The following is a 24687-nucleotide window of genomic DNA, read 5'->3' as shown; positions in this document are numbered from 1 at the left end:
ACCCCAGGAGCAACAGTGTCCCTAATTTGCTGGGAAGTGGCGGTGCGGTCCCCTACGGCACTGCGTAGGATCCTACGGTCTTGGCGTGCATCCGTGCGTCGCTGCGGTCCGGTTCCAGGTCGACGGGCACGTGCACCTTCCGCCGACCATTGGCGACAACATCGATGTACTGTGGAGACCTCACGCCCCACGTATTGAGCAATTCGGCGGTACGTCCACCCAGCCTCCCGCATGCCCACTACATGCCCTCGCTCAAAGTCCGTCAACTGCACATACGGTTCACGTCCACGACGTCGCGGCATGCTACCAGTGTTAAAGACTGCGATGGAGCTCCGTATGCCACGGCAAACTGGCTGACACTGACGGCGGCGGTGCACAAATGCTGCGCAGCTAGCGCCATTCGACGGCCAACACCGCGGTTCCTGGTGTGTCCGCTGTGCCGTGCGTGTGATCATTGCTTGTACAGCCCTCTCGCAGTGTCCGGAGCAAGTATGGTGGGTCTGACACACCGGTGTCAATGTGTTCTTTTTTCCGTTTCCAGGAGTGTATTTTCTGCCGGTGAAGTTAAAATGCCTTGCTCCATCAATAGGTACTAATTTGCACATGATGTCATTTAGAGTGAATATCACACATTTTTCTTTCTGTTCGCTTTTGTACAATCAATACTTTCTTTCCTAGGGTGAGTTACGCCAGAGAATTTTTCCGTACTACATTACTGACTGGAAATATGCAAAATATGTTAGGAGGTTGACACGTTTTCCAAGAGTAGCAATTGTACGAAGAGGAACATAATTGTTTGAGAATCTCAATAATATGCTTGTTTCATTTCAAGTTTTCATCTATATGTACACATAAACATTTGTGGCAATCGACCCTGTCAACTAACTCTGCGGATGTGCTATATCAGTTGTTGGTTTGACTTTGTTTGTTGCACAGAACTGAATGCAATGTTTTTTCTTCTTTTTCTAAATTTAGGGAAGTCCATTTTCGAGAAACACTTAATAATTATTACGAAAATATCATTTACCAGTTCTTCTGTTGCTCTCTCTCTAATCGGATTTACTGTAACACTAGTATTATCAGCGAAATGTACCAGTTGTAGTTGTTGAATGTTAAATGGGAGGACATTGACATATATAAGGAATAGGAGTGGACTCAAAATTAAACCTTGTGGGACTCGTTATGTGATACTTTGTTTTCCCCAGTCAAAATAGTTTTCTTACTTTTCGACGTTGTCTTAATTATTTATCATAACTCTTAGAATTTTTTCTTATGTAAGATTCAAATAAGTTGTGTGTAAAACCATCAGTTCTATAAGATTTGATTTTTTCTAAGTGTCAGGCTCTACACAATCTGACGCCTTGGAAAGATCACAAAAAATACCATCTGGCGACGTACTATTTTCGGTGCTTTAGTATCATCAAGTCATAGTATAACTCTTCCGATAAATGTGTTCTTAAGGCAGAAATATGGGTGGATGAAAGGTTATGGTTCAAAATCTCGCCAACGTCGAGGTTATTAGCGAAGGCTCACCTTGTTAACTGCACGAGCATGGCGAAGGATATCGGTCGTAGACTTTTGAAGAAACAATCCAAATATATGATTTTGCCCTAGTGGGGGAGAGCAGCCATGGAGAATATTTTGAAAGAATGGCGAAACGTTCTTTAAAAACTCCAGATATATGATTGTAGTGACATAGGAAAAAAATTAGGAAGCTTAAACCAGGTCGACGATTTGAAGCAGTCATCTGGCGCATAAAAGCCAGGTCCTCTACGGACTAGTGGAGCCAGCTTGTTCAGAACAAGGAAGCAGTTTTTTCCCCGACAGCATTTGGTTATTAGTCATTAACAGAAGTAGTACTTTCTGGGAAGAAAAGTCAGAGAAGTGACATCATGGACATGTACATGGCTGGAGGACAGTGTAGGGGAGAGGGGACTGCCTGTAGACGCTCGAGTGGAAGCGTCGCGCTGCGGTGCGCCTCTCATCACAATGGTGGCTGTCCGCCGCCCACCTTCACTGCACAAATGTCACAGCCAGTGATGGTGAATGGAATTATTCCGCCCTCGCGCAGATTGGAACGCATCCAGAATGTCACGCGTAATTTATACGGTGACGAATATACGAGCCATCTCGGCGAATCCCAGCAACGGCTCTCCTCCAAAAACGAAGTTCATTAAACACTGTAAGACGCGGCCGCAGAGAGCACGTGCACGGCGTGCTTTATATGCGCACCTGACTCTGTAATGTGATACCCATTTTCTCGTTACTGCGGACAGAGCTGGAATGAACGCCTCCTGTACATCAAAAGTCTATTCTGGAAGGAGATGTAATCTGTGAAGGCAAGAATGTTTGTTAGTGCCTGCTCGGCTTTTTATGATGGATGTTAAATGGTACGAAACGAAACAAACGTTCGCAATTTACATGTTTTGTGCAGCACAGTCTTAAATGAGTAATCCAGCTGAAGCTTTTTTCCTGTTTCATTTAACACGTACAGAATTATAGTCCTGTTGTTGGCCAAGGAGAAACATAAGGTGGGCTCTTTTCGTAGTTTAGTTCCCTGCTACAAGTAATTTCATGTGCGACTATCATGAAAACAAATGGATTTTTTAATATAAATCAAAAAATGTTTCAGCACCTTGTGCTATCGTCGCTGGGTACCTTTTACTCAGTTCTTACTTTCTTTGTGCTACAATGTTATGTTACATAGGGACCTCTTTACGCTATTATATATTGCTAGCATTTCATAGTTATAAGGGGAGCAATCAAAAGATTTCCATCAGACAGCGAGTCCGAAGAGGGTATATAAGAACCGGGATGTATCCAACGGGTTAGTGTGGCATTCGAAAGGAAACTATTTGATCACCTCTCAAAGTTTCGAAGTATCCGTTCTCATCTGCATTCTCATCTGGTCTTGAAAAGCACATGCAAACCCAAAACCCGATGTTTGATAGCTTCTCTCGCAAGTAACACTTTTTCACTTTACTGTACAGTGACAGAGTGGGAATCCAGTTCCGTTCCTATTATATTTTGGTGACGCTTCGACATTACAGATGCTGCGGTTAATAAAGCTATAACACCCCACTCGTCACTTATCTGGTTTTGGCGTGTGTTCACCCCAGCTAATTGACTAACAGATCAACAGAGTGTGCAAAACTGCCGCAATATCGGATCACGCAAAGAAAGTAATAGCGCCCTGTGACTCCTGATTGAACTGCAGTGGCAGTGTTGACATTAATTGATTCATAATTAATCACTTTTAATTAAGAGGGGCGCACATTGATGTTATAAGCAGCTACTGAACACCAGATGCAAATGTTGAACATAAAATTAATTAAGAAAGTGACTCGGGATTTCAACTACTTGATTGAAAACAGATCCAGTCGATTATCACAAATTTATTTTAACTCACGACCTTCAATCATCACATTACATGACTCTCCTACCAGGCAGTGGTAATAAATTGCGTTTGCGTGGAGTTAAGCTCGATAACTCAATAGTAATTCCCATTGACTGACCCAGGCGTAATGCGAAGTGCGAGAAGAATTCTACAGTACACGGCCCATGAAACCCTCGCGGAAACTTTGCCGACGTGATCCAACAAATTAATCAGTGGCCGGAGCGGGCGCAATATCACTGAATACAGCGTGTCGGAGCGGCGTCATTGTGTGGACGTCGGCCGAACTTGTGGTGCTGCAAGGCTGTGCTCGTCTATTCACTCCTATCTATCTTGTTCACTACATAGCTGAACCAAAACATTCTATCTCCAAACTCAATCGTTCCATTTGCTAAGTCCTAAACTGCAGAGATGCTCACTCTTTCTCAGGCAAGCTGAGTAGAAAACGCCAGGTCCACACTCTAGGCAAGCTGGGAACGGAATACCTCTACTGAGACTTCTGCGAGTCTGCTCTTCACCTAGGTTTCCTCTCCAGCAAAATAACTTTGCCAATTGCAGCGCAAGTCGCGTTAATTATGCGTCGCTTCCCAGCGCCGACCAATGCCTGCTCTGGGAAAAGAACAAATTCCCACAAAATTTCCCTTCCTCTCAACTTCTTCTATTTAGCTCCCCCCAGGCCACCCATCAAGGTTAGCAACTGCACAAACACCAAGTTTTCTGTAAATCTGACTCCCAGGAGAGTACTTCAAATTCCTTGGTCCTACGTTCCCATCGGAGGCCGGCGTATGTCATGCTGTCGCTCTTCGCCTGATTTACTTCAGGCTCAGCGGACCGTGAATTCAGTGTGAAGTTGCTATAATCATGAACACGCATATTTTGACCTCTGTTGACGTCTCCACCGACGCTTTGCCTGTCTTTGTCGCATGTTTCAACGGAAAACTGGAGGACAGACATTTATCAACAGGCATACAAGTTCTCCGTCTGTTTCCCGGTACACCAACATGGAGTCAGGGTCAACCACCCACTCACTGTCACTCAACTTAAGGCGGCTGGAGGCTGTGCACTGTTACCGCTTTCTCAGAGCTGGAGTCACCCTAAGCTGCCTATTGTGGCTTCCCTTAGCCGTCCCCCAGCTGGCTACAGTCAACTCTAAATGTTTCCCTGGGGTAAACTAGCGTCCAATAAATCGACTCGTTTCCACAAAGTTTTCATGTCATGTGAATTACTTTAAAACCATCACCTGACATTAATTATTCCAATATGTTCATACTATACCCTCTACAAGATGCATTGTGCCCTGTCAGTCATTTTTTGTTCAGCCCTACTGATCGCTCAACGTGAGTTAGGTGATCTTTAATGACTTCATGTAAGGGGCATAGTTCCTGCCATCTTAGAAAGCAGCAATATGAAATGAAACTTTGCACTAAACTGAAAAAAAGACCTCGGTTTCTGAGACGATGGACCTGATTCTGGAAGTCTTCTTAGATGAAGCCCTGTTGACGCCAAGAACTTTCGAGTGGTCTAGGGTGTTCCGGGAGGGTCGAGAAAACCTTGACGACATCGAGCACTTCGGGCGTCCATCAGCGTTCCAAATGATCGAAAATTCAGAAAAAGTACAAAAAGTTTTGAACCGGAATCGACATTTAAGCGTCAGAATAATAGTAAAGTATTGCTACATTCCGAAATCGAATGTTTATCTCACTTTGCGAGAAGAATTAGAGGCGAGAAAGGTGAGCGCAAATATGGCCTCACAAGTACTGACATACAGCCAGAAGGAAATCCGTGATCTGAAGTGTTGCTAGTTGTTGGAACGCCGCGAAAATGAAACTAATTTTTGGAACAGAGTAGTGACATTCAACGAGACAGGGATTTTCAAAAAGAGAAACCCGTGAGTGGCACACACAAAACTCACGATAAGGTATCACATGACATGATGTTTTGTAATCTAGTTACTTTGTCTTTTATTATGGCCGAGACGTGAGTGTCTTTTTCAGTACGAGATCTCAAAATATCTTGAAGAGTTTTTAGTTTCCTGTTCTTCTATAGAGTGTATCTTGCACAATACAGCAGTTACGATTTGGAATGAAATAAAATCGACTGCTGTTGTTCTTCACTGAAAAACGTAAATTGGGAATTACAATGACTATGTTTTCCTACTATTATAAAAAAAGTGAGCAACAGTTATAAAATAAATTTAGGTTTAGCTTTCTTTTACGTAAACGTTTTTATCTATTGAAACAATGAAGTAAGATCTATGCTTCTCGGGACAAAATACCATATTAAGTAAATTATATTTGAGGGACTTTTTCAGTTTCTCACTGTAGTCCTGAAATGAAAAAACCACAACAAGTAAATTATGTGACAATTTTACGCTGCTTTTAAGTCCAAGAACGTTGAGCACAATGATAGTGGGTGGTTCGCTTTAAATTTTATTTTAATAGTTTACCGTCACTGAGACAGAAACTTAGCTTATTTGACATGAAACAAGTTGTTTCCGATCCAAGAATAATACACATTCATCTATTACGAACATTTGCATATTCGGAACCACTATGATGTTCATAAGGCATAACAATACTGTTTCCGACGAATTCTTAAAGGACATTTATTGTACAAATCAAATATTTCAAAACGAAATTGTGATTATTTACCTTTGTCTTCATATTTCTGGTGCCGGTATGATATTTTGCTTGTTGATATAAATCAGTAATTCACAGCGGGACTACCCATTAAAAATTCGCCATCTTCTTGAATGTCTGCACCAATAAAATAGTAGTATACTTTTCTGTATCAACATTACGAAGAATGAATTGCCGTTACGCGCAACTATGCTACCCACATTCTGTTATGCTAACCGAATCATTATTTCACAGTCTTACCTCAGCGAGTCAACGCAACATCTAGGTAAAAATTTGTATAAGATATTTACTGCCTCCTGAGACTACAAGTAACATGTAACGGTATACAACACAAGAACTGGTGGTTGCATTGATGTGTTGCAGGGCCGGCAGGGGTGGCCGAGCAGTTCTAGGAGCTACAGTCGGGAGCTGCGAGACCACAACGGTCGCAGGTTCGAATCCTGCCTCGGGCATGGATGTGTTTGATGTCCTTAGGTCAGTTAGGTATAAGTAGTTCTACGTTCTAGGGGACTGATGACCTTAGAAGTTAAGTCCCATTGACTCTGATCGGTTTAGTTTTCTTCAGATGCTTTTGGTGGTAGTCATGCAGCAACCTGCTCAACGCCACTGAGACAGAGCGCTGAAATTGTCTTAATGGCTGACAAGGTCAATGCTATGGTTGTTCTTTCCCATAAAGACTCAATTGAGAAGATGTAGAGCCTTCTAAATGGCAAATCTAACAGGAAGATCAACGCTGACCCCACAAAGAAGGTGGAGAACAAGACTAGAGCTCTTATCAAGGATGCGGATTTACCAGAGAGTGTTGCCAAGAAATTGATACCTCAACGTCCTGTAGCGCCAAGATTTTATGGACTCCCTAAAGTCCACAAAGAAGAGGTGCCGTTTCGCCCAATCGTCAGCAACATTAGGGCACCTACATATTTTCTGGCCAAATATCTGGCAGAATTACTAAGCCCTTATATGGGTAAATTCCCTCATCAGGTTCTTAGTTCTGTGGATTTCGTAAAACGTCTCGACAAGTTAAATCGGAAAGACTCAGATAACCTTGTGAGTTATGAGGTTGTTTCATTATTTACCAGGGTGTCTCTTCGAGAGTCAGTTGCGGTTATTGCACATAAATATGACGAAAAAATGACCGACCTTTTCAGGCACTTTCTGACCTCAACGTATTTTCTCTTTAATGGAGAATGAACAAACAGAAGGAGTCGCAATGGGCAGCCCACTCTCGCCTGTGGTTGCGAATTTCTATATGGAGCACTTCAAGGAGGAAGCTTTGGCGTCATCCAAATGGAAACCTACTTGTTTTTTCCGTTATGTGGATGACACGTTCGTGATCTGGCCCCATGGAAGGGACAAGCTCTTAGACTTGCTTACACACCCGAACTCCATAAATCCGAACATCAAATACACTATGGAGACCGAAACAGAAGGAAGATTACCATTCCTGGACGTCATGGTCAAAATATGAGCGGATGGCACCCTAGGCCACGGGGTATACAGTAAGAAAACGCACACCGACCAGTATTTGCATGCGTATAGCTGCCACCACCCTTCGCAGAGGAATGTGGTGCTAAAAACACTGGTGCACAGGGCGCGCACCAAATCTGATGCAGAAAGTCTGCCCCATGAACTGGAACACCTCAAAACTGTATTCCGGAAAAACGGGTACTCGGAATAGCAGATCAGACGCGCTCTGCGCCCCACCTCAACAGTACAGCGTGTCGAAACGGAAGAAGTCACAGAGGAAGAGATAGTCACTTCCTGTATACCGTATACTGGCGCACTATCGGGGAAAATAGGACGAATATTGAGGAAACACCCTTTAGGAACTGTCTTTTGCCCACCCAATAAAACACTGCCATTGTTAGGAAGTGTCAGAGACGATCTCGGTTTGCGGAAGGCCGGCGTATACCAGATTCTGTGTCAGTGTGGAAAGACTTATATTGGGCAGACCGTGCACACCATCGAAGATCGTTGCCGAGAACATCAGAGGCATACTCGACTTAGGTACGCCAACAGGTCGGCTGTCGCAGAGCATTGTTTGTCCGAAAATCACGTCATCTAATTACAGTCATCTAATTACTGTGACAGCGACGTTAAGAGAGGTCACCTAATTTCGTTCCAGGGACGGACTCATCGATCGAGGTTGCGGCTATAACCTCAGCAAGGCATGGGAACCAGCATGTAGTCTAATTAAAAAGACGCTCAGCAAAGTAAACGAACCTTCGACCAGGGCGAGCGAGGCAGTTACACCGACGCCACCACAGTCGCCGACGTTAGCATCTCAGTGACCACCGACTCGCAGCCGCTGGTGTGGACCGCGGAGAGAACGCCCCGCAGGGTGAGGGGGTTTAAGACGGCAGCCTGCCTTCAGGAGCTCAATTCATTCGACTAATCGCAGTCGCTGAGATGTGCAGCAGCGAGAAGGACGTACCTGCGGTTGCTAGCGACGCGAAGGGTGTGGCAGATCGCCGTCCGGCCGCGCTTGCGCCGTCGGCTGCCCCATCTGGCCCCCCACTTACGACGACCAATGCTATGGCTATGGATTTGATGGACACAGCTCCGGACACCTTGAAGGTAGCGCTGTCTGCTCCGCTCCCCGATTCTGAAGATGAGAGCTCCACCACCCCTCAGCCACGCGGACGAAGCGGGAAACAGAAGAGGAGGGCCACGGCAGTGAAGTCTGCTGTTCGCAGCTCGCCGATCGAGAAGAGGGCCAAGCAAGATTTCGCCCCTGACGCCGATGGTTTTGTCCCGGCCCGGTGAACTGCACGACGCATGCAGTCATCGACGACGCTTCCAACTGCCGTCGCCAACTCATTCGACGCGCTCGTTGACGCGCCGGACCAGCTACCGCGCGATCCTGCGCCGAAGAAAGACTCCCATCTTCCGCCAGTGGTCCTCCAGTTTCGGCCGCCCTTTAAAAAACTGCTGAAGTTGTCGCGCAGCTGGACAACGGCCGTGTACACCGTGAAGCCTGCCGGACGTGACCTGTACAGGGTCACACTCCGCACTGCTGACTATCACCGCCGGGTCACTCAGGAGGCGTCTGAGCGTGGTATCCCGTTCTATACCCACGCTTCCGCACCTGACAAGGTCTTGAAGATTGTAATCCGCCACCTCCAGTTCAACATGGAAGCCGATCACCTGCGCCGTGAACTTGCTGACCTGGGCTTCTACATCCGGGCAGTCGTGAAGATGAAGTCGCCTAAATCATGCGATGATATGCCGCTCTTCCTGGTCGTCTGCTCCGACACCGTGGAGAACCGCAAACTCTACCAATTGACGCGGGTCGCCGACGTTCCGGTTCAGACCGAAGATCTTCGCTCCCAGAGAGGCCCTGTGCAGTGTTTTCGCTGCCAGAGGATCAATCACGTCGGGCGCCACTGCTCTATGCCGGACAGATGTGTTAAATGCGCCGGCGCCCACGCAGGAAGTGCGTGCCCCCGTCCGCCCACCGAGAAGCCGACATGTGCACTCTGTGGCGGTGCTCACGTGGCCAGCTATCGTGGGTGTGAGGTGTGGAAGCGTGCCATCGCTCGCCAACGTGGCCAACAACGTCAGGGGCGCCCTCCGCCGTCCCGGCTGCGTCGGCTGCTCCTGCTCCTGCCGCATCCGAGGCCGTGCCGACACCTGAGGCTCCTGCGCCTCCACCACAGCTGCTAGTGGCGGACCCGGGTACTGCCTCTCCCGGGACGTCGCCCGGACCGCGCCCCGCCAAACGCCGGCGCGGCCGTCACCGCCCCGTGGGTACCCAGCGCTCAGCACGGTCAGTCGCGCAGCCCCAGGTGGACTCTCACAGCGAAGCAGCCACTCCTCCTCCTTCCAGCGAATGGGCCGCGGCAGCTGCCTCCACCGCTGACCTGACCAACCTCGTCGCGCAGGTCACTGCCCTGGTGACCAGTGCTACGAAGTTGACTCAAGTCCTGTCGCAGCAACTCACCGCTCCAGTGCCGATAGCCTCTCCGGCCCCGACCGCTGTCAACACTCACCAGCTGAACCATGGGTAGCGTTAGAGGGCTCATGGTCGTCTCGTGGAATGCCAACGGCGTCCTCACTCAAGTTGGCGAACTTCGCGAATTTCTTCGAGATGAAGCGGTCGACGTCTGCCTTAACAACGAAACCCCCTGATGCCTGGGGTCGACGTCAAGGCGGCAAACTACTCCAGCTACCGCACCGATCGACTGACGGCGGATGGTGGGACAGCCGTTTACGTCCGCAATGGCATTCTTCATCACGTGATACAACTTCCATCACTGGCAACGCTGGAGGTCACTGGTGTCGCCGTTCACACCAAGGCGGGCGCCACCACGTTCGTCGCTGCCTATCGACCGCCGTCTCGTCCACTGTACCCTGCTGACATCGATGCTCTGCTCTCATGGTTGCTGACCGGCTCCCACGCTATTTGGAGGCACGCGACGACGATGACGTCATTGAAGAGACGACGGCGGAAGAGGTGTCGTCCATCCTGCGTGCCCTGAACCCCAGGAAGCTGCGGGCCCAGACGAAGTTTCCAACGCCCTACTCCAGAAGTTGTCGCCGGTGGCTGTCACTCATCTCGCCGACGTCTTAAGTGTCATCCCCCGGTCTTGCAGTTTTCCTCAGTCCTGGAAGCATGCCGAGATCGTGGCGATTCCTAAGATGGGGAAGGATCTGCGTCAGCCCGCGAACTACATACCTATTAGTTTACTGCCGGCCGTCTTCAAGGTCTTTGAAAGGGTGTACATCAGGCGGCTGCAGCGCCACGTTGGCGGGGAAGGCCTCCTGCCCGAAGAGCAGTTCGGCTTTCGCAGGGGCCACTCGGCAGTTCACCACCTCCTTCGGCTAGTGGAATAGGCGTTCGTCGCCCTCGAGCAAGCGCGAGTTCTTCGGCGCGGTGTTCCTTGACGTGTCGCGTGCTGTCGACAGTGTGTGGCACCGCGGTCTCTTATTCAAACTTTTTGAACTTGGGGTCCCGACTTCGTACGTCCGTCTAATCCGTTCCTATCTTGCCGATAGGACCTTCCATGTGCGGGCCGCGCATGGCTTGCCCTCAGTCAGCCGCATCAACGCCGGTGTGCCACAGGGCTAGGTCTATCAGTGCAGCTCTCGCAGCCGAGCGAAGCGGACGTGCGGTGTGTACTCTCCGCTGGCAGAGAGGGCCCGCGCGCCTTGTTTACTTTCTTCGGCCGACACTAACGTGACGCCGTAGCGCTCCAAGACCATGGCAAACCAGTACAGAAGATCAACCTTGAAATTCACATTTCGGAACGACTTTAGCCGACCAAAGGCGCTCGAAGTCGAACGTTTTTTAAAAGAGGAAGCCAAGATCCCGGCTGCCGACATTGTCGGCATTCACTTTTCGATCGTCAGTAGCACGGTCTATGTAAAGCTCATAAACGAAACTACTTGCGACAAGGTGCTTCGAGAGATGAAACAAGAACTCCGCTTCTGCCACGCAGATGGAAATGTTGGCAACGTCGAGGTCGGCCATGCCGCAATGGGACTGCGGACTATACGCATCTTCGAACTTCCATTTGAACTCCCAGCGGCAGAAGTTGTAGCGGCGCTCCGCCCCTACGGCACGGTACACGAACACGTGGCTGAAAGATGGACCCAGTTTAAGACGTATCCAGTACTCAATGGAGTACGCCAAGTGCGCATAGATCTCCAACGACACGTGCCATCCTATCTACAGATAGGTGGATGCCGGGCCATAGTTATTTATGACGGCCAACCGAAGACGTGCTCCGGATGCGGTAAGGAAGGTCACCTTCGTTCCGAGTGCCTCCAGCGTCGGATCACACAACTCCCACCGAAGGACGTTGCACCACCAGCGGCGAAGACTATTCTACCCGTTACTTACGCGGCGGCGCTCACGACGTTCTCCACACAACAGACACGGCCGACCGCTTCAGCGGTACAAGAATCACTTTCCACGGACAAAGACCTGGATGATCCGCCGACCTGGCCAGTGGTGGAAAATAGTACTACGACTCTGGAGCTATCGAACGCGACAGGCATTGACGCCAGTAAGATGGCAATTGATTCCCTTATTGTACCGACCGAAGCGTTTGTTCCGGCGGAGCATGAGTCAGTGCCGTCTTCTGACAATGAAGGCCACGTACGGAAACAGCGATCACCGAAACACCGAAAGCGGCGTCGTCGGACCGTGTCGGAACACAGCGGTTCGCATTCGGCCGGGGAAGAACGACTGACCACTCAAGAAGCCAGCCGCGAAGCTGAAGCTGTTTCCACTGACTCCAACCTTGCAGAACAGACAGAAAAACGTGCAGCTTTCGACCATCGGCCCATTGACAGAAACAGTGAGCAGCGGGAAGGTACCAGTGCAGGTAGCGAAGTCGCCCGGTCCCTTACTATCAAACATTCTGAGGCTATGGACCATGAACAGACCTCCGCGCCCGCTTCATGGGCCGAGGACGTTGAGACACAAGATCATGACCCGCGGCCAGCTGAGGCGCCGCCGGATCATGCAGCATAAGCAGCACAAGGAGGACCGTGTTCGGCGGGGGGTGACATCACTTCCGATGTTCGCTCCTCTCCACCTTCACCATGGATAACCTCGCCCAAACAACTCGTTGCCAGGCTTACCGCCTGGCGACAATGAATATCAACATGATCAGTTCTCCTGTCAAGATCCAACTTTTGAAAGAAACCATACGAGCCATAGGGGTTGACTTTGCTTTCCTACAAGAAGCGAAAACGACGGCACTCCCGCACTTTTACGGGTACACCACACATGTGACGCCCGGTAGCCCTGCAGATACCGGAGTGGCAATATTAGTGCGTGAAGGTATTGAAGTTACCGACGTCACGTTTCTTCCCTCCGCTCGAGGAATAGCATTTACGGCACTCAACACCCGATTCATTAATGTTTACGCGCCGTCGGGTACCACAAGACGTCACGACCGCGCCAGATTCTACTCCACAGATGTCGCTCCCCTTTTTCTAGGACGATACGACCACAGCGTCTTCGCTGGCGATTTTAACTGCGTACTTCACCCCAAGGACAAAATCCCACATTACACGCCTTGTCCGGAACTGGGTGCGATGATCCAGGAACTTCACTTGTGCGACACGTGGGAAAAAGTCCACCGTAACCGCTCTGGCCACACTCATCTTACCAGTCATTCGGCCAGCCGACTCGACCGCATATATGTGTCACAAGATCTCACACAAGGTGTGGTGGACGCCGAACTATGGCCTCAAGCCTATTCTGATCACAGTGCCTATATCTGCACTATACAGCTACGCCCCCAACAAGTCTGGCGCAGCAATGGCTTTTGGAAGCTCAACATAACTTATCTCCAGGACCTGGATTGCCGTCGGCAAGTTGCAGCAACGTGGACCGACTGTGAACGCCGCCACCCTCGATACGCCTCGACCCTGGAGTGGTGGCTCCTCTGTGCCAAACCAGCAATCCGTAGGACACTTATGCAATATGGCAAGGACGTGACTGCGTGGCATCGACAGACCCTCGATTTTTACTACGCGACTCTCAGGGACCTCGACGCCTTACCCCCTTCCCCGGAGAGACAACATGATCAAAGCAGAATCAGAGCTCACATACTATCATTGACGAAGCGCCGACTAGAAGGTGCAGTCGTCCGCTCGCGACGGCACGACCGAACGTTTGCAGAGGAACCCACTATGCACCACGTTGTCGCGGATAAGCGCCGACAACGCCAACACTTAATCACACAACTCAGGACACACGACGGTCGCTTATGTACGACCCAAGCAACCATAGTAAAGGCGGTGGAGGATCATTTTCGTCATCTTTACAAGGAAAGAATCGTCGATGACGAGGCCACTACTGAAGTGTTACAGCAGGTAACACGTACTATCGACGAGGCTACCGTGAATGCACTAACAGAGGAAATCTCACTCGAAGAAGTCGAAGACGCCGTGGACAAAGGTGCGGCCAATAAGTCTCCTGGACCTGATAGATTGCCCATCGAATTCTACCGGACTTTCCGTGACATCATGATGCCTCGCTGGGTTATAATGTTCCGCGAACTTACGTCTCCAGACTGTGTTGTGCCGCCAGCGTTTGTAGAAGGACTTCTCATACCGGTACACAAGCCAGGTGGAGGGCTATCGATTAACGACTATCGGCCGCTTACAATGCTGAACGCCGATTACAAGATTTTCACCAGGATTATGGCGAGCCGTATTAAGACGACTTTGCCGATGATCCTCGCTCCTGAACAGACGTCGCAGGGGGGAGAAGCCAACATACACATGGCCACCGGTGACTGCAGGGATTTAATAGCAATCGCTTCTGCGTGCCGTCTGAGAGCGGCGATCGTCTCCGTAGATTTCAACCGCGCCTTTGATAGAGTGCACCACAACTTCCTCCTACGAGTGATGGACTGTATGGGATTCCCCCCGGGCCTCATCGACACCCTACGGCGTCTTTGGACCGCAGCCAGCTCACACGTCCAGGTCAATGGAAGGACGGTAGGACCAGTACCCATTAAGAGGTCTCTACGACAGGGTTGTCCCCTTTCTACCTACCTTTATGCCATCGCACTCGAGCCACTCCTAGGGGGCCTTAACCACCGCCTATCTGCCATCACGCTGCGGGACATCACCTTTCGCTATAGGACATACGCTGACGACCTGCTACTGCTGGTTCGTTCCAATGACGAAGTTCAAAGCGTACTCACCTGGATTGAGCGATACGGACAGGCCGCCGGCAGTCTTCTGAACATCAACAAGTCGGCGGCGTTGGATATTGGGCGAGGTCTCGGACCGGAAGCCCTCGCTCCCCTCCCACCAGTTTCTGATCTGCGATATTTGGGAATCACGTTCAAGAAAGATGTACGTAAAACAGCTGCAGCAAACTACCGACGGTTATTACAGATCATACGCGCAATGGTGCGACAGAACCTGCTCCGGGACTGGAACCAGCTCCAACGTGTTGAATACCTGAACCTCTACGTGGCATCAAAACTCAATCACGTGGCACAAGTCCTCCCACTACCGCTGCAGATAGGTCGCCGGCTTCAAGCGGCCTTCAGTTACTACGTTTCCGCAGGTCACATCTTTAAAGTACGATACGACACTCTTACCCTCCCAGTGCACAAAGGAGGGCTGGGATTGGTCAACGTCAGGGCGAGAGCAGCTAGCCTTTACATGAGCAACATGAGGAAACGATGGAAAAGTCAATATACCTCTCTCACGGGTCGTTTACTACAGGTTCTGATGCCAGTCTCTAACGTACCGCCGGTGTCGGTTGCGCACGTCGCACCACAGCTCTCCCATGTGTCGACCTTCATTCTTGATTACAGCTATGTCAGCTCGAACCTCTCCGCCACGCGTCCACCAAAGGCGAAAGATTTTTACACCAACCTTCTGCGTGCTGTTCCCCATAACGTGGCGGAAAACAAGTACCCTACGGTTCACTGGCCAAGAGTGTGGAAAACGATACACCACAACTTTCTGTCCTCCACGGTGCGTTCGAAGTGGTATCAGATCGCCAACAAAAAATATGCCACACTACAGCGACTTCACACTATTGGACTGGCAGACTCCCCTTATTGCCCAGATTGTCACCTTTTGGATACTGATGAACATCGTTTTACTTGCGCATCATCGTCCGGAGTTTGGCGACTAACACAGAAGATATTGGCTTGTTACCTCCGGGTCACACCTGATATGATTGACCCTCAGACCCTACTCTGTCCCGACGGAACTTACTTTCCGGCTGCAAAATATCATGCGCTTACATGGTTCAAAGGACTTACCGTCGCCTACATCTTTAGCGACGGAGAGAAAGAGCAGCTTGATTACTGGTGGTTCCTGCAAAATGCTCACAATGCCCTCGAACGCACACCGAAATACCGTACGCTCTTCGCAAATTATTTACGCAGCGTTTTCGTTAACCCCCCACTGAGCTGGGGAGTGCTGAGCTGCGGTTAATGTTCTGTGCCGCATCACACAAACTGCTGAACGTTCTGCCTTGTCAGCCATGAGCGAAGGAAGAGACAAGCTGCGGCAAGGATGCTGTTTTCCTTGAGGCACTAGCGAAGCTGAATGCCTCCGTTGCAGATGCCCTTCAAAGGCGCAATTGGAGATATCAGATAACGATGACGAGGCTCCAAGTGGAACCAGTTACATTATTGAAGAACCTTTTAGTTGGAATTACATCAGTGATTTATGTTTTTATTTCTGGATTACTCTTTTATGCCACCTTTGTTGTTGTAACACTTACTAGTAACACTTAGTTACTAGAATTCACATGTAACAAAGAAAAAGTGGCAAAGGCTAAACCTAACCTTGATTTCCCATATTTCCCCTGATATATAGGCAGCTCTCTGAGGTGGGTTTACTCAGGAGCCAACGCCTGAAGTGGATCAGATTTTTTGTTATAGGATGAAAAGTGGCGGTGGCACTTAGGGTTTTTTTTAGTTCCATTTTCCTAAGGGGCTTTTAAGGGAAATTACTTTATAGAAAAAAAAGGGGGACTGATGACCATAGATGAAAAAAAAAAAACGCCGGCGCGGCGGTCACCGCCCCGTGGGTACCCAGCGCTCAGCACGGTCAGTCGCGCAGCCCCAGGTGGACTCTCACAGCGAAGCAGCCACTCCTCCTCCTTCCAGCGAATGGGCCGCGGCAGCTGCCTCCACCGCTGACCTGACCAACCTCGTCGCGCAGGTCACTGCCCTGGTGACCAGTGCTACGAAGTTGACTCAAGTCCTGTCGCAGCAACTCACCGCTCCAGTGCCGATAGCCTCTCCGGCCCCGACCGCTGTCAACACTCACCAGCTGAACCATGGGTAGCGTTAGAGGGCTAACGGTCGTCTCGTGGAATGCCAACGGCGTCCACACTCAAGTTGGCGAACTTCGCGAATTTCTTAGAGATGAAGCCGTCGACGTCTGCCTTAACAACGAAACCCCCTGATGCCTGGGGTCGACGTCAAGGCGGCAAACTACTCCAGCTACCGCACCGATCGACTGACGGCGGGTGGTGGGACAGCCGTTTACGTCCGCAATGGCATTCTTCATCACGTGATACAACTTCCATCACTGGCAACGCTGGAGGTCACTGGTGTCGCCGTTCACACCAAGGCGGGCGCCATCACGTTCGTCGCTGCCTATCGACCGCCGTCTCGTCCACTGTACCCTGCTGACATCGATGCTCTGCTCTCCTGAGGGGGCAAGTGTTTGTCACCGGGGACTTCAATAGTAAACATGTCTCCTGGAACTCCAGGATCACCAATGCCGCTGGCCGCTGACTGTTCCGGGTAGCGGAACGTCACCATGCGCTTTTGGTGGGGCCGTACGACCCGACGATCTTCACTGCCCGTGGCCTCCCGGATATAATCGACATCGCGGTCATCAAGGGACGACGAGGACGGCACTGTCTTCTGATCATGTCCCAGTGGTTTTTGATATCGACCTAGACGCCCTACAACAACCCAGGAGAGGCATCTCACTTGCTGGCATCGACTGGGACAGGTTTCAAGCAGCCGTGACGGACTCACTCGCCGCCGCGCCGCCCCCTGCGGAAGCTGGAGCGGACGTAGCACTTCTACACTTCGCGGCAACTACGATCGACGCTGCCACTATAGCAACGCCGCCCCGAACTCGCACTCCGACTGACTACTCCCGACAGCTGCCGCCGGACATCCTTGCGGCCATCACTGAGAAGAACCGGGTCTACCGGGAGTGGCAGAGGACAAGAAATACTGACACCAAGCGCCTTCTCAACAGGATGTGTCCGGACATCCGGGCCGCCATTGACAACCATCGCAATCGCGACTGGAATAACAAGGTCGCCACCCTCGGTCTTGACGACGGCACGGCCTGGCAGACGACGAAGCGTTTCCTACGCCGCAGGCAGCGTATCCCTCCGCTGCTGGTCCATGGTCAGGCTGTCTGCGAACCAACTGCGAAGGCTGATGCCCTCGCAGATGTCTTTGAGGCTGCGTTTACGCCGATAGAAGACCGGACCGACGCTCTCCACGACGACCTGGTTGCTGACCGGCTCCCACGCTATTTGGAGGCACGCGACGACGATGACGTCATTGAAGAGACGACGGCGGAAGAGGTGTCGTCCATCCTGCGTGCCCTGAACCCCAGGAAGCTGCGGGCCCAGACGAAGTTTCCAACGCCATACTCCAGAAGTTGCCGCCGGTGGCTGTCACTCATCTCGCCGACGTCTTAAATGTCATCCCCCGGTCTTGCAGTTTTCCTCAGTCCTGGAAGCATGCCGAGATCGTGGCGATTCCTAAGATGGGGAAGGATCTGCGTCAGCCCGCGAACTACATACCTATTAGTTTACTGCCGGCCGTCTTCAAGGTATTTGAAAGGGTATACATCAGGCGGCTGCAGCGCCACGTTGGCGGGGAAGGCCTCCTGCCCGAAGAGCAGTTCGGCTTTCGCAGGGGCCACTCGGCAGGTCACCACCTCCTTCGGCTAGTGGAATAGGCGTTCGTCGCCCTCGAGCAAGCGCGAGTTCTTCGGCGCGGTGTTCCTTGACGTGTCGCGTGCTGTCGACAGTGTGTGGCACCGCGGTCTCTTATTCAAACTTTTTGAACTTGGGGTCCCGACTTCGTACGTCCGTCTAATCCGTTCCTATCTTGCCGATAGGACCTTCCATGTGCGGGCCGCGCATGGCTTGCCCTCAGTCAGCCGCATCAACGCCGGTGTGCCACAGGGCTCGGTCTTGCGGCCACTCCTGTACTCGCTGTACACTTCTGACGCCCCGAAGATCGACCGTGTGCGGCTCGCCCTGTACGCGGATGACACGGCTCTATATACGAGGAGCCTCAATGCCGCCGTAATGCTCCGCCGTCTGCAGCTCGCCGTCGACACCTGGCAGCCTGGGCCGTCAAGTGGCGTCTACAATTCAATGGGGCCAAGACGCAGTTCCTGATCATCACCAGTTGACTCGTTCCTGCAGGTCTGCAACCGCTCACCGTCGGCGGTAGCCCTGTCCCGTGGCGTCCAACGGCGCATTACCTCGGCGTCACCATCGACCGCCGACTCACGTGGGTTCCGCACATCGGCGAAGTGAAGACCAAAGTGCGGAACAGGCTCCGCATCCTGTACCCGGTGCTGAACCCCGGCTCCCAACTACCACTGCGGCTGGGCATCACTCTGTACAAGGCGCTGCTCTGCCCTGTACTCCAATACGCCGCCGTCGTCTTGGGGAACGCTGTCAACACGAGCCTGGAGACACTACAGAATCGCACCCTTCGGCTGGCCTTACACCTGCCTTACGATTTTCCCACTGCTCATCTTCACGACATCGCGGAAGTACCTCTGTTCCGTGACCTCTCCCAGGCGACAGCCCGCACCTTTTACGAACGTGCTGGCCGGTCGCACCACTCCCAAATCCGGACACTGGGCCGCAAGCTGCCGAGCAGAATCACCACCCGCTGGCCACACCTGCTCGCTGCATAGCTAGCACTGCAGAACTCTGCTGAGGAGACACCCAAGAAGACAATCTACATGTGAAGACGCATTACATCGGCATGCATGGGAGGCAAAGCAGTAACTGCTGCGAACTCCATCACACATCGGGGGACAAGTTATCTCCATGCAGATCCACGCGAGGAGTTCAATTCGTCAGCGCACCTGACGATGGTGACAAGTCTGATCTCCGAAATAGTAAGCCCGTTGGACACTGAGTCAATACTTGAATCGTTATTGCCGGATGCTGTCCCCGTCGAAATGACGTAAACCGCTAAATTACCGATGTCCTCCTGATAACTTATGTATCGATTTAGTCACTTATAATCTTGCCTTATAGCTCTCCAGCAGTCAGTATTTCGTCGGCTTACATTCCTTGGTTCTAACTACACCTCTTCAACAATAACTGACTGTCAGTCACGCACATAACCATAGAGAAACTCTGAAGGCTATACATGCTTCTCTTTGGCCCGCATTTTTTTCAACTGTGATCGCAATAGGTTGAAACGATAAAAAAACCGTGATGACACTAAAAGTGCTATGTACCATTCGACTCGTCACAGGTATTTATTCACAGATGAAGAGGCTTGTACAGAAAGAGCAGCACGGAGAACTGCATCAAACCAGTCTTCCAACTGAAAACGATAACAGTAACCTGAAGACTAGGGTAACTGTGTAGAGCTTTGCGTTTTAATAGTGCTACGTAAGATAAGATGGAGAGGACAAACGTTTGTGGGAAAGAACTACGAAACAAGGCTTTCCGCAAGAAACTTTTAATAAAGTCCCTTAAATAAATCGAGAGTTAGACACTCCCTGTTGACCGCCTAATTCGTCCTTTCGGTAAGAGGAAACCTAGAAACAGAATGTTGTTCATAACACAAATAGCGATCACCGGAACGAAGAAGACTTACGTGTGAAAAGATGAAGAGTTTTTCTTTGAAATAATGAATATTTAAATGCCTTTATAGTTCCTGGACCTCAATGTTTGAAAGACAATCCATCTGTTTGATAACATAGACACAAAATAAAGTTGCTTAGAAGCTATATATAGGTTCAGCCCGTCCGTACATGTGAGGCATTTTCCAATCCATGATACAACAAAACTTTTAAGAATAAAACAATAGTGTTTCTCTATCTTTCCTTTTCGGTTACAGCTTGATTTAAGTGTTTTGGTTTCTTTGGTGATATGTTTTTACGTTCAAGAAAAATGTGGAAGTGACTAACATAGATTCAAAATTGTAATTACCTCGGCAGTCGTTTTCAGTAAGACGAGACACACATTCCAGTTTGCCACACACCTTTATTACACTTAATTACGAAAATACCCTGATGCGCAGGAAGGACGATGAAAGTAACAAATTGCCATTTATATTCTTGATTTCTTGCGAGATCTTCAGAGGTCTAAACCCTTTCGTGATTTAGTCTCCTTAGTATGAGGCTGCTATTTTTTATATGGATGTTGCAGATTCGCGAGCACTAATGTAAGTACTAAATCTTCTGTTGGTTAGTCTTCTGTACGTCAGCCTCGTAACGCGGAAACACTTCCGCACAGATGGTCCTCCGTTGCTCTTTGTGGTCTCCCGGTAGGCGGCCGGGAACCCACCGGACATACACCTTTGAATAACCCAACTGGGGTCAGCACTACCAACAGAAAAGTACGATTGAGCAGCGAAGTTTTGTTTGTGATCCCCCCCCCCCCCCCCCCCCCATCACCTCGAATGGGAGTTTCCGCACATTCCAACACTGCTGGGGCACAGCTGTGTACGACAAGCCGGCACGCATGACGTCGGACAGACTTGCGCGACCTTGCGGTAGTGATGACGGACACTTCGCGCAACGACTCACGGTGCATTTATCCCTCTCTGCGCCCATTCCCGGCCAGCTAGGTCTCCGTAGATATTTTGCAAGCGCCTATGAATATTTACGCGATCTGGTTTTTTACCGTTAAAATGCCACCTAATGGAACTTCATGAAACTATGGAGGCTGAAGCGGGAATACCTCACGATGTGCCACAGTAAATCCTGTAAATCGACCGAGAAAAAATTGTGCTGCATTATTTATTGAGCATTTGTCGTATTATTACTTTTAGGATATCATGACAGCGTTTCAATGGGGCAATTTGTTGCGAAGACATCATGCAGGTACACCTCCGTATGTAACGTCATGCTGCGTCCATCTGATAAGCATTTAGATCGCGAGGGTTCTATAAGAAAATCGTACGTTAACGCCTGCGATTCATTTCCGTAGCTGGCGGAAGGGAAAAACGCACAATGTCTTCTTTTCGAGTCGGACAGACCAGTTGTATATCTCCTGCGAAACACGTCGGAAAGTTCCTCGTCGGCTCTTCCGCCGGTACCGTTCGACACGATACCGCTGCCATCAACTGCAGAGCCAGAAACAGAGTCCCGATTTACGACGCACGATATGCAAAATGGAGCCGGCATAACACGCACGCGCTAGCGGGGATCGTTCGTGACTACTCGAAAGGTGCCGTCGGGTCTCTTAAACATTCCCCAATAAAGCTACGTTTCCGAGAGGTTTTACAAGCAAAACGTTCGCTATGGCCATAGACTAGGGCCGGAGGGGGGCAACTGCTATCGGCGCCTTTGAGAACGCGGCGAGGGCGTTGCCGCCTCTTCCGGGAATCGCCGGCCGCGACTGGAGCGATGCGGTGCGGTGTGGCCGAACGACCCGGACAGCCGGCCGGCCGGCGTTCGGGAACAGATCGGCCATCCGCCACATAACAGTTAATCACGGCACAGCCGCTGACCGCTGACGGGCCGTAATAAATTGGCGGCTGTGCTCGCCGGGTCCGGCCCGGCCCGCAACACGGGGCGCCCCGCTGCTGGCGCCAGCGCAGCGCTACGTATGCGGTCTATCAGCCGGGCCATCGCCTCCGTGCTAGCAGGGCTGTCTTATCGGTGTACTGCCATAGAGAAAACACAAGAATAGGCTGTCTGTGAACATTAAATGAATGGTGCTACTAGCCACCAAATTGTAAGGACAGGACAAAAAGTAAAGCACAATTATCTGTAGTCCAAAAACGATGAAATGAGAATGGTGGGGCGGGGAGTGGGAGGTGGGGAGGGGGGGGGGTCGGGAGGGGTGAAGGTGATTTTCAATTTCGACACTACTCCCCCCTTTGGCCTGATTTGAGTCATCGATCGTATAACTAATTCAATATGACTCACTTCAACTCCACACCTGTAAACGAGGGACCTTCAATAAATAATGCAACACCTATTTTTCTCTGCGAGTCCCGCTTCAGCCTCTATGGTTTCATGAAGTTCCAATAGTAGGCGGCGCTGTAGGTAGTCTTCAAAATGGTGCCTGAAACGGAGGTGCGTTCCAAGCATAGAGCTGTTATTGAATTTGTTTCGGTGGAAAACCAGAGCATCGTATTCATAGGCGCTAACAGAATGTCTACGGAGACCTGAAAGTAAACAAAAGCGCGGTGAGTCATTCGGCGAGGCGTCTTTCGTCATCACAACAAAGCGCGCAAACCTGACCGATTCCCCTCCTGCCGGCCATCCGCACACAACTGCCACGCCCGTTTTGTTGTAACGTACGGCACTCTCATTTGGGGCGATCGATGAATCACAATAAAAAATCCTCTCTACTCAACTTAACTTCTCAGATGGTCGTGCTGACAAACCCGTACACTAGTAGGGGTACTCGAAGGGGGTTTCTCGTTGGGTTTCTCACCGCCTAAGAGAAGAAGATAAAGAGCAACAAAGAACCACCTATACGTAAGAACTCTCGCATTACGAAGCTGACGTGACTGCTTAGGCCGAACATCGTCAGAGGCGATGAAACATGCAGTCATCACTTCGAACCGGAAACGAAACAACAATATTTGAAGTGGCGCCATACCACCTGTCCTCCGAAAAAAAAAAAATAGTTCAAGCCGCACCCTCAGCCAGTGAAGTCATGGCGATGCTCTGTCCTCCTCACTGCGTAGCGATCAACTCCGAAGTGTACTGTGATATCCTCAGGGAACTGCAGAACCGACTTTACCGTTTTCGTCTGCACAAAAATACAAAACAACTTCCTCGTCTCCATGACTACGGAAGGCCTCATAGAAGTCTTCGAAACCGAAAGGTGCTCATAAAACTTCACTGGAGATTTCTTCCAGATCCACCTTTTTGTTGCTGAGTTGTTGTTGTTGTTGTGGTCTTCAATCTAGAGACTGGTTTGATGCAGCTCTCCATGCTACTCTATTCTGTGCAAGCTTCTTCATCTGCCCGTAGCTTCGGCAACCTACATCCTTCTGAATCTCTTTAGTGTATTAATCTCTTGGTCTCCCTCTACGATTTTTACCCTCCGCGCTGCCCTCCAATACTAAATTGGTGATCCCTTGATGCCTCAGTATATGTCCTACCAACAGATCCCTTCTTCTAGTCAAGTTGTGGCACAAATTTCTCTCCAGTTCTATTCAATACCTCCTCATTAGTTATGTGATCTACCCGTCTAATCTTCAGCATTCTTCTGTAGCACCACATTTCGAAAGCTTCTATTCTCTTCTTGTCTAAACTGTTTATCGTCCACGTTTCGCTTCCATACATGGCTACACACCATACAAATACTTTCAGATCAGACGTCCTGACCCTTAAATCTATACTCCATGTTAACAAAATTCTCTTCTTCCAAAAGGCTTTCCTACCCGTTGCCACTCTACATTTTATACCCTCTGTACTTCGACCATAATCAGTTATTTTACTCCCCAAATAGCAAAACTCATTTATTACTTTAAGCGTCTGATTTCCTAATCTAACACCCTCAGCATCACCCGATTTAATTCGACTACATTCCATTATTCTCGTTTTGATTTTGTTGATGTTCATCATATATCCTCCTTTCAAGACACTGTCCATTCCGTTCAGCTGCTCTTGTAGGTCCTTTGCTGTCTCTGACAGAATTACAATGTCATCGGCGGACCTCAAAGTTTTTATTTCTTCTCCATGGACTTTAATTCATGCTTCTAGTTTTTCTTTTGTTTCCTTTCCTGCTTGCTCAATATACAGATTGCATAACATCGGGGAAAGGCTACAACCCTGTCTCACTCCTTCCCCAACCACGGCTTCCCTTTCATGTCCCTCGACTCTTATAACTGCCATCTGTTTTCTGTACAAATTGTAAATAGTCTTTCGCTTCCTGTATTTTACCTCAGCCACATTCAGAATTTGAAAGAGTATATTCGAGTCAACTTTGTCAAAAGCTTTCTCGAA

The sequence above is a fragment of the Schistocerca gregaria genome, chromosome 2, assembly GCF_023897955.1.
Source record: "Schistocerca gregaria isolate iqSchGreg1 chromosome 2, iqSchGreg1.2, whole genome shotgun sequence".
NCBI classification, from domain to species: Eukaryota; Metazoa; Arthropoda; class Insecta; order Orthoptera; family Acrididae; genus Schistocerca; species Schistocerca gregaria.
This window is presented reverse-complemented; position numbering follows the sequence as displayed.